Source organism: Crassostrea angulata, chromosome 4, assembly GCF_025612915.1.
Source record: "Crassostrea angulata isolate pt1a10 chromosome 4, ASM2561291v2, whole genome shotgun sequence".
Lineage (NCBI taxonomy): Eukaryota > Metazoa > Mollusca > Bivalvia > Ostreida > Ostreidae > Magallana > Magallana angulata.
Genome location: NC_069114.1, coordinates 16,398,936 through 16,409,561, shown reverse-complemented (window position 1 = coordinate 16,409,561; position 10,626 = coordinate 16,398,936).

Genomic DNA, 10,626 nt, shown 5'->3' with positions numbered 1-10,626 from the left:
GTCTGAAGTTGTACTTTCATAGTCAGTGCGAGACAAATAGGTATTTCTGATCTGATAATTTACTGATGACGTTCGTGGTATATTGGAGAATAATGTCCGCGGCATCTCTTTGATCTCGGCAATAACTGTAGTAGAATCAAAATTAGAAAACAACACTAAAAGTTGGTTGGTTGGAGGTAAGCGTTTGCCATAACAACTGCAATCTAATCAAATTTAGATATTAAATCCGCTCGCTTTCTTGCTACACAATATCGAGTGAGCCAGCGGATCTAACACTTAATTCTAATTAGTTTGTGGTTATTAATGCAACAGTTACCGCAACAAACTGACCATGCCTTGAACAATCCACCCAATGATTCTGACTGTGTATAAGGGATATAGGAGGTGTCAAACTTAAAAGCTTAAAGATTTGGATTCTTTCTTTACTGAATAATACTTTATGGCCAAAAAAATCATATTTAAAAGTTTAAGGCAGATCAAAACGTTAATAATTTTTTTTATCAGCCAGCCTCCTTCAGATGATATTCTTAGTCAAATATCGATATAATGGATACATGTAGTAGGGTAGATGATTAAAGAATGTGCTCATCCAGGGTTTTAATTGGGATATACTGTTAATTTAATATGATATTTCAGTTTTTTTCTTCGGAGCATTCACAAAAAAGCGATGAAAAACCTTATACCTCACATGTTGCAACGCAACACTGTATTAAATATGCTACAATTTGGAACACGGCAAGAGCAGCATATGTTTCGAATCATTTTTAGACGGGGACACGTGACCCCGTCTATTAGTTTACTGTCAGCCGAAGACTCAAACCGGAAGGCACGCACAGAACACATGAATTGAGTCTACGCGTAAGAAAATAGTGCAGAAAGATTTCATGCATTTCAGTAAATATATATTATAAAAACACGCATTAAATATTTTTAAGTCCTCTGTGTATAAATCAAATTCTATAAAGAAAATACACAAATAGTTTTATTGATCAAAATATTCTTGCTCGGATCCAATAGTTGTAGCGATTTGTGGAATGAGTTACGTAAGTGAATGTACAACGCCGTTGACGATTTAGTTGGTGGACGAGCTCATTAATTAATAGAAGAGGTTTAAGGTTGAATCGAAAGTTAAGTTCTTAAACGCAATGTGGCATTTTTTTAAAGTTATGAATTTTATTTTATCAATATATCCCCTGAATACTACCGAACTGCATGGGCGAGCCGAAGTTAAAATCTGGACGGGTTATACACATATGTCTTGCATATCAGGAATTACATATTTCTAACAAATAGGTATTTCATTGGCTTCCAGTCTACTTGCGGTATGACTGCTACTCACCTTTAAAGGAATTTTGTACATAAAAATTGAAAAAAAAAATCAAGTCTGAATTCGCCTTCTCGTTCATTGACTCTTTACTTAATTAAACTGAATTTAAATATTGAACGATGCATTGTATAAATCTATATAGATTATACATTTTGGGTTACCAATACATCAAACAATATATACAATCTTGTCGTTTGAAGAACCAAGTTAAATTTTAATGTTCATGTTGTTCGGCTTAGTTGGAACATATAATTATGTATTTTTTAATGCTATAAGACATAAGTTTACACTTTTTTCTTATACTTTATAACAGACAAATTCAGTTACATTCAAGATTTAAAAAAAAAATTCTTCATCAATTTTTTAATGTCCATCATCAGAAACTCAGTTGATCTTTCTCCAATCGGTAAATATCTCACACCAATATTAGACATATGAATTCAGATGTAATGCATTGCTGTTATGTTTTAAATTTTAAATTTACCGTATGGTAAATCATGTCAATAATAATGGTACTTATCTCAATGTTAAGAAGATGAAAACTCATAGTTTAAATCTGAATTACAAATCCTTTGTTGTGGCTCTTCGAAAAAAAATCAAATTAAATCGCTTTCGAAATTAAGTTCATTTTTTCCAAGACACGCATGAAAATTTGCGCTTAATAGACGAGAGTGTATTGAAAGGACACAGATCCCTGAAATGACAATGTCCTACAACATTTGTTAATTTTTCTGTTAAAAGAGTCAACTTTGCATACATTAGAAATTTTAAAATCAAATAATTCTGAATTAATAGCTAAAATTAACAATTAACAATCTTCATACAATAAACATTGCTTTATCGATTGTCACTAAAACATATTACCGCCGTGTGAATATGTTTCTAAGGCATGACATCTTCTCTCCTTCGTTAGCACTAAGTGACTGATCTAGACATTCTATTTTTTTTAACCAGTCCTTTAATTGACTTACCTCTGTACATTTATCAGTTAATGTCTTTATCATTCGACGTGATTGATTCACTTCCGGTCTCCATTTTCTAGTTTTATCGATTTGAATGATTTCGGAGTATGATTTTTAGCTCACCGAGACGATGTCAGGGGGAGCTTATGCTATACCCTCGGCGTCGGCGTCGGCGTCCGGACCTGGTTAAAGTTTTTGTTGCAGGTCCTGTATCTAAGCTATTACTTGTCCTATCTTCACCAAACTTGCATGGATGATGCATATAGACCTACTTATGGACTTGAAAGACTTGGATGCTGAATCTGAGTCCTAAATTTCAGATGCTGGAGGAGGTTAAGGTTTTTGGAGCAGGTTAAAGTTTTTGTTGCAGGTGCCCTTTGATAGCAATATCTAAGTTACTGCAGGTCCGTACTTCACCAAACTTGCATGGATGGTGTGTCTTATGATACTGATGCACCAAACAGGCTTGAGTGCTGAATCTGAGCTATAGGTTTCGGATGCTGGAGGAGGTTAATGTGTTTGGAGCAGGTTAAAGTTTTTGTTGCAGGTGCCTTTTGATAGCAATATCTAAGTTACTACAGGTCCGTACTTTACCAAACTTGCATGGATGGTGTGTCTTATGATACTGATGCACCTGACAGACTTGAGTGCTGAATCTGAGCAATAGGTTTCGGATGCTGGAGGAGGTTAAGGTTTTTGGAGCAGGTTAAAGTTTTTGTTGCAGGTGCCTTTTGATAGCAATATCTAAGTTACTACAGGTCCGTACTTTACCAAACTTGCATGGATGGTGTGTCTTATGATACTGATGCACCTGACAGACTTGAGTGCTGAATCTGAGCTATAGGTTTCGGATGCTGGAGGAGGTTAAGGTTTTTGGAGCAGGTTAAAGTTTTTGTTGCAGGTGCCCTTTGATAGCAAAATCTAAGTTACTGCAGGTCAGTACTTCACCAAACTTGCATGGATGGTGTGTCTTATGATACTGATGCACCAAACAGGCTTGAGTGCTGAATCTGAGCTATAGGTTTCGGATGCTGGAGGAGATTAAGGTTTTTGGAGCAGGTTAAAGTTTTTGTTGCAGGTGCCTTTTGATAGCAATATCTAAGTTACTACAGGTCCGTACTTTACCAAACTTGCATGGATGGTGTGTCTTATGATACTGATGCACCAAACAGGCTTGAGTGCTGAATCTGAGCTATAGGTTTCGGATGCTGGAGGAGGTTAAGGTTTTTGGAGCAGGTTAAAGTTTATGAAACAGGTGCCCTCTGATGATTATATCTTAGTTATTACTTGTCCTAACTTCACCAGACTTCCATGGATGGTGCGTCTTATGATACTGATGCACCTGACAGACTTGAGTGCTGAATCTGAGCTATAGGTTTCGGATGCTGGAGGAGATTAAGGATTTTGGAGCAGGTTAAAGTTTTTGTTGCAGGTGCCCTTTGATAGCAATATCTAAGTTACTGCAGGTCAGTACTTCACCAAACTTGCATGGATGGTGCGTCTTATGATACTGATGCAACAGACATGCTTGGGTGCTGAATCTGAGCTAAAGGCTACAGATGCTGAAGGAGGTTAAGGTTTTTAGAGCTGGTTAAAGTTTTTGAAACAGGTGCCCTCTGATGATTATATCTTAGTTATTACTTGTCCTAACTTCACCAGACTTCCATGGATGGTGCGTCTTATGATACTGATGCACCTGACAGGCTTGAATGCTGAGTCTGAGCCATAGGTTTCAGATGCTGGATATGGTTAAGTTTTTTGGAACAGGTCACATGTTTAATAGATAATAGTACTATTTCAAACTTGCATAGTTGATTAAACTGTAATATGAATGAATCACAGAGGAAGCTTCAGATGCAGAGCTTGATCTCCATTATCAAGGATGCTAAAATATATATCTTAGTTATTACAGGTCCTAACTTCACCAAACTTGAATGGATGGTGTGTCTTATGATACAAATGCACCTGACAGGCATGGATGTTGAATCTGAGCCAAAGGTTGCGGATGCAGGAGCAGGTTAAGGTTTTTAATTGCTAGTGCCCTCTGATGATGATATCTTATTTATTACTGGTCTGAACTTCACCAAACTTGCATGGAGATGCGTCTTATGTATACTGTGCACCTGACAGGCTTGAATGCTGAATCTGAGCCATAGGTTTCGGATGCTGGATGAGGTTTAGTTTTTTGGAACATGTCACATTTTTAAAGATGATAGCTTCCATAGTTGATTTAACTATATTATAAATGAAACGCAGAGGTTGCTTCAGATGCAGAGCCTGATCTCCATTATCAAGGATGCTTAAGAAATCTCCTCACTCAAACCTGCTCGATAGATAGATGTGTGTGTTGATAAATGAAACAACATGATTCCATTGATAAAGTATTGTATGGTATGAAACAAAATTGTTTAATATGATACAATATAATATCATTTGTAATATTATAAAAAGTTATATGATACGATATGATATTGTATCAATTTTTTTGATATTTTATGTTATGATATTGTATCATGATATCGTTATGTATAGTATTGTATATTATGATACAATATTGTATAATATTATATTGTATTATTAATTTATTATTTTATCACATGATACTATTACATAAGATATTGCAAAATATAATATTGTATCCTATGATACAATATTGTATATTCTATAATATTGTATCATAATATATTGTATAATATGATATCGGTTTCTGTAACATAGAATTATATGACATGAAATTGTATGTGGTACTGTAATATTATATAATATCGTATCATACGATATTGTATAATATGATATTGGTTTATAATGTGATATATTATCACATCACATAAAATTGTATTGTATAATATTGTAAAATATATTATTGTATCATATGATACAATATATGTATAATATAATATTGTGTTATATAATATTTTACTTTATCACATAATATTGTATCATATGATACAATATCATATTATGTATCAAAAATGATACAGTATCATACAATATATCATATGTTTCAATGTTATGATGTTATATGATATTGTAATATAAAACTATATTGTTTTATATATTATGATATTGTATTATGTGATCAAATACAATAACATATAACACAATACAATGTCATATCATACGTTACAATATTATATCTCATCATTGTTTATTATGGTATTTTATTGTATTATATGATATATGTTGTAGATATGATAGGATGCAATATTTAATTTTATATTATTGTATTGATTAACATATGAACATATGATTATAATACAAAATTTTTAACAGATGATATACGATATTGTGTCAAAACAGAATCCATGAATATTCAAGATCATGAAGTATGATTTTCATTTAATATGATAAAGGTGGTCTCATAAAGGTGATGTCTCATAAGGGTGATGTCATGTCTCGGTGAGCTTTGTAATCTGTGATTACCTATGTTTAATGAAAGGAACGGTTGCATCGTAATTCGTGTAGATGAAGCACGAGTTTACACAAAAAAGTAGTAAGTGGTGAATGGATTTATTTTTACCTATTAATTTTGCATGAGTCGCTGCAAGATCTAGATAAATCGTGTCAGAGAAATCGGTCTAAAAATCAAAATGGCGACCGTGACGAACCTAGGTATCTTTATTGTACTTGGAATAATCTAATTTTAAAAAGAAATATTTCTAACGTCAGGTGCCTGTGTTTGTTATCGTTATACAAATGTTAACTTTGTTCGGTGATTCAGCATGCAGTTTGAGAGTATTGGATTTTTCATAAACGGATACCCTCCGACTTGTGGATTTTCCCTTCGATCACAAAATTAAATAAATCTTATGATTTAAATTATCTACCGTGATATAGTTGTTTTAATTTTCCTGGTTAGTTGTAGGGTTTTTTTTTAATTTCCTTGGGGTCTTATTTCAACTAAAATACCGTTGTGTCAATTTTCATAAATTATGAAGGACAGTCCCGGCCGGGATTCAGTAAAACTTTGACAAAGTATCAGGCAATTGCAAAGGGCCGAATTTTAACACAGATTCATATTCGAGGATAACGTGGACAGTTACAAATTCAAACTTTCAAGACCCCGTCTCTCAGTACTTTCAGTACTTTGATTAATAATATGTTTAATTCAATTTCGTTTTCCACTCTGTAGCATATGTGATAAAGTGTTCTAATTCATGTAACATATATTCCATTTACAACACAGATAAGATTAATGAAGCAGTCTTTTTAAAAATGAAAAAAAAGAAGGGGGTTCATTGGTGTCCTCTCTACAACCATTTGTTGAGAAAAAAATTGATTCTTGCTTATTTAAGTTGTAACGTTGTCTCAAAGTAAGGTAAGTTACAATTTAAATGAGCATGATTCAAACTTTTTCTCAACAAATGTTTGTAGAGAGGACACCAATGAACCCCCTTCATATTTTTTTTATATTTTTAATTCTTCAAAATAAGTCTGTAGCTGTGCAGTTCGACAGATGTTCTGAGTGAATAAAAAGGCGTTGTCCTGTTCTTGTATACGTACTTTTAAAAAATGACATGTAGGACTTCATAGTTATTACTTTTACAGTATTTTGGGCCAGTTTCGGACAGAATCAAGGCAGTTTAAGAAATGTTTATATTCTCATCCTCAAATGTACAAAATTCGGTTTGTTATTAAGTTCCTTATAATGAGTAAAATTTGTTCTAAACACAAAAACTATTTATGAAATGAATCACTTTTGACAAAACAATCAATAATTTTACTTTATTATGGAATTAGACTAAAACAAAAATTGACTTTTATCCAAACAGAGGAAATTCGGACTACATTTTGCAGATTTTGTTTCCTGCTAAAAAGTTTTGGGCAGTACTCTGATATCAAAAGTTAGGATTTTATATTTTCCCCTATGTAATTTTGCATATCTTCCGTTGGTGTTACCTCACTTATTCTTTAAAATAATCTTATGGCACGGATTGCAAAAATATTGGAAACTGCTTAAAAACGATAAAAGACACCATATCTCAAATTTTGTTCATTGACCTCATATAAATTTCATGCCAACAGAATAAGGTCAATATAAGAAGTTCAATACCATAAATGTTTTTGTATTATTATCATTCAATTTTTCGAAAAATTGGATAAAAAATGGGTAGAGATTTAAAAACTGATTGAGGAAATTTGGACTGGATTATTTTTTTAAATTATTTCTTAAATCTTAATGCTTTGTACTTATTTAGTGCTACTACCATTCATAAACTGTATTTTTTTTTCAAAGTGTTTTATTATTGGTAATATTTTTATAATTAAGAAAATCTCAATTATAGCGTAAAATTTTATAGGATTTTTCTTGATTTTTCAATAAATATTCAATGGCCATTTACTCAAAAAGTAGGTCATTGACCTACTTTTCTGAAAGTGAAATCTAACAATACAAGTAAAGATCTATAACACACAATAGATGGTTTTTCATTTTCATCAGTGAATTTTTTTTCATTCTGTCAAAGTTAAATGTCGGGGATGTACGGCCATCATGTACATTTAAAAATAAAAATGTAAAAATTTCTTTGATTGGCTCGTCTCTGTCTAAATCTGGCCAAAAATGTTGTCAAAAATGTAAAAGCAATAAACATGAGGTTCTTCATTTTGTTTTGTATGCAAATTACGCATACAAGAACAGAACAACGTCTTTTAAACACTTATAACATTTGTAGAACTGCGCAGCTGTAGACTTATTTTGAAGATTTAAAGATCTCAAAAAACAAGAGAGGGGTTTGATGGTGTCCACCCGACAACCATTTGTTGCGAAAAAAGTTGAACCTTGCACAATAATGCAGTAACTTCGTCTCGAATAGGGCGCCCTATTTTTATCAGTCGGCATGGGATCTATTTTAGAGCAAGAGAATCCCAGTCAATACTTAGAACCCTTGTGTTTATGGAGGAACAATGACATTATATTTTCATTAATAAAAAGAAATACATGTCAAATCAAAACAATCTGTGTTGAATGTGACAGACATCTCTTTACCAGTTCCAGTAGGTTTTTTTTTTAGTTTTATAAGTATAAATAAGATTAATTCTTTTTAGAACTAAGGTGTGGGTCAAAAATATATACATTTTAAAAATTTAACTTCAAAGTACCTTCATAGGCACAGACAAAAATATCTCGAGCAAATTGATATTGTTTGAAACCCGATTTAAGAATAGGATACCCTCTTTTGAGACAAAGTTACGACTTAATTAAGCAAGTTTTCAAATTGACTTTTTCTCAACAATTTAGATGGTTGTAGACTAGACGTCAATTGCCTCTTTTCAAATGTTTTTCAGGTTTTTAAATCTTGAATTCAAGTCCGTAGGTGCGCAGTTCTAAGTGATTAATAAAGGCATTGTTTTACTCTTGAATGTGTAGTTTGCCTACTATTCAACATGTAGAATCCCATATGTATTGCTTTCTTAATCTTTGGACAACAGTTTTATTCAATGTTGACAGCAGCAAGCTAATCAAAGAAACGTTTTCATTTTTATTTTCAAATGTACAAGATGGCCCCACATCCCCCTTTATATGCAAATCTGATATTTAAAGGACAAAATAAGCATTAAAGGTTGTTCGCGTTAATATATATCACCTAATTTTGAGACTAAAACATTCAACTATATACTATGTAAAGAAACATGGTTGAAAACCAAACATCTGTAAAATAGATGTTTAATGGGTCATATGTGATTCCAAAATGTTTGATACAGCCTCCCTTTGATTAAATTAAAGTACAATAGTTGATATTTCTTGCTACAATGAGAATGCATTGGGAGAGACAAAGAAAATTCAGAAAGCGTGTGAATTCTATACTCAATAGCATTATACACTACGGCCAATGCGGCTTTCGTATTTACCGCCGGTCCTCGTGGTGTAAAACTGATCGCGGTTTAGCACAGGTAACTCAGGTAAAACCACGCATCCTCGGGGTACAGCTTCTCACTTTGTCCACAGCGTCGCGGTGCTGTGAAATCAGTCTCAGGTGAAAAAAACTGTTCTTGTTTTTAACGCGAGTTACCTCCCCCAATATCTTCTAATTAGAGGAAATATGATTGAGGGAATTAATGAATATCAATACGTATTCCTTTATTTATAAATGAAGTTGATTGTTACAATTTATTATCATTTAAAAAGTGGGGGAAATAAAAGGAACGTGTAATTATGCTAAAACAGAATTTTGTAAACTATTTTGTATACCTGATAGCGTTACATATATATTTATCTTTGCACATTCATCGCTTACAATTATCGGTATTCAATGAATTTGATTAATTAATAAACGCTTCACCAAAATATCTTATTGAGCTTCGAGAAAGGGGATACTAATTGGCGTTTCATTTACAATCTTTCATATTAATTCTTAACCACAAAACATTCCTTACACTTGGTAATTTATCTTTAATACGTTTAAAGAGTCCGTTTAATGAATAAAAATGTACATGTAGATATGTAGATAAAAAATGTTTAAAGTGCACTCGCTTCTCACCGCTGCGACCCGAGTTCGATCCCCGTGATCGACAGTGGTTCTATGTGAATGGGTTTGGAAGTCTCCCGCTTGGTCACGTGGGTTTTCTCCGGTGTCGTATAATTTAAGGACTTGGACACGATTTGACTTAAAATTTTTAAATTTTATTTTCCATTTTCTATGTTTAAACTGATAAATATAGAAGTTTTAAGTGCTACATGTATGTCAAAATTTAACAGTTAAATAGCAAGTTTTAAGCAAGATACAGAGTTTATAATTCTTTGTTTCCTAAACAAAGCTCGAATATAGTCATTTTTACATATGTGTTGTATTAGTGTAAGTTTCAATCAAATGTATCTTTCTTTTGTTGATAATAGTATTTATGTATTTTACTTGTCATTTTGTCTAAAAAATGGTAATTCTCTACATTACATTATTTTTAAATAACTATAAGACTCGATCTTTGTTTACATAACAACCAATACTTGCCTCTTTATCTCCCTTGTAACTTGACTTTAACATTCAATAATTTGGTTAATCATTTAAAATGCACCAGTAAACCACTGTATACATAAAAAGTGTCAAAGTCCCTTTAACTGCATCTTCACTAGCCAAGGGTTTTCGATCCACTTTGCTCCCTATAAACCCTTGGCGGATTTCATTACAAAAACTCGGTGACAAGCTCCGTTTTATGATTGCTGCAGCTGCGAGTAGCTGATCCAATCGCAGTGCTTGTAAATATAAACTTTAAAAGAAAACACATGTGTGATCTTTGGTAAAACATTCGGTGCTTTTAACAAGTTGAAACACAAGTTCTCGAGTACAGTGCCTCCCCAACGATGGTCTAACCATATCGCTTTAAAAACTTATATATTTTACT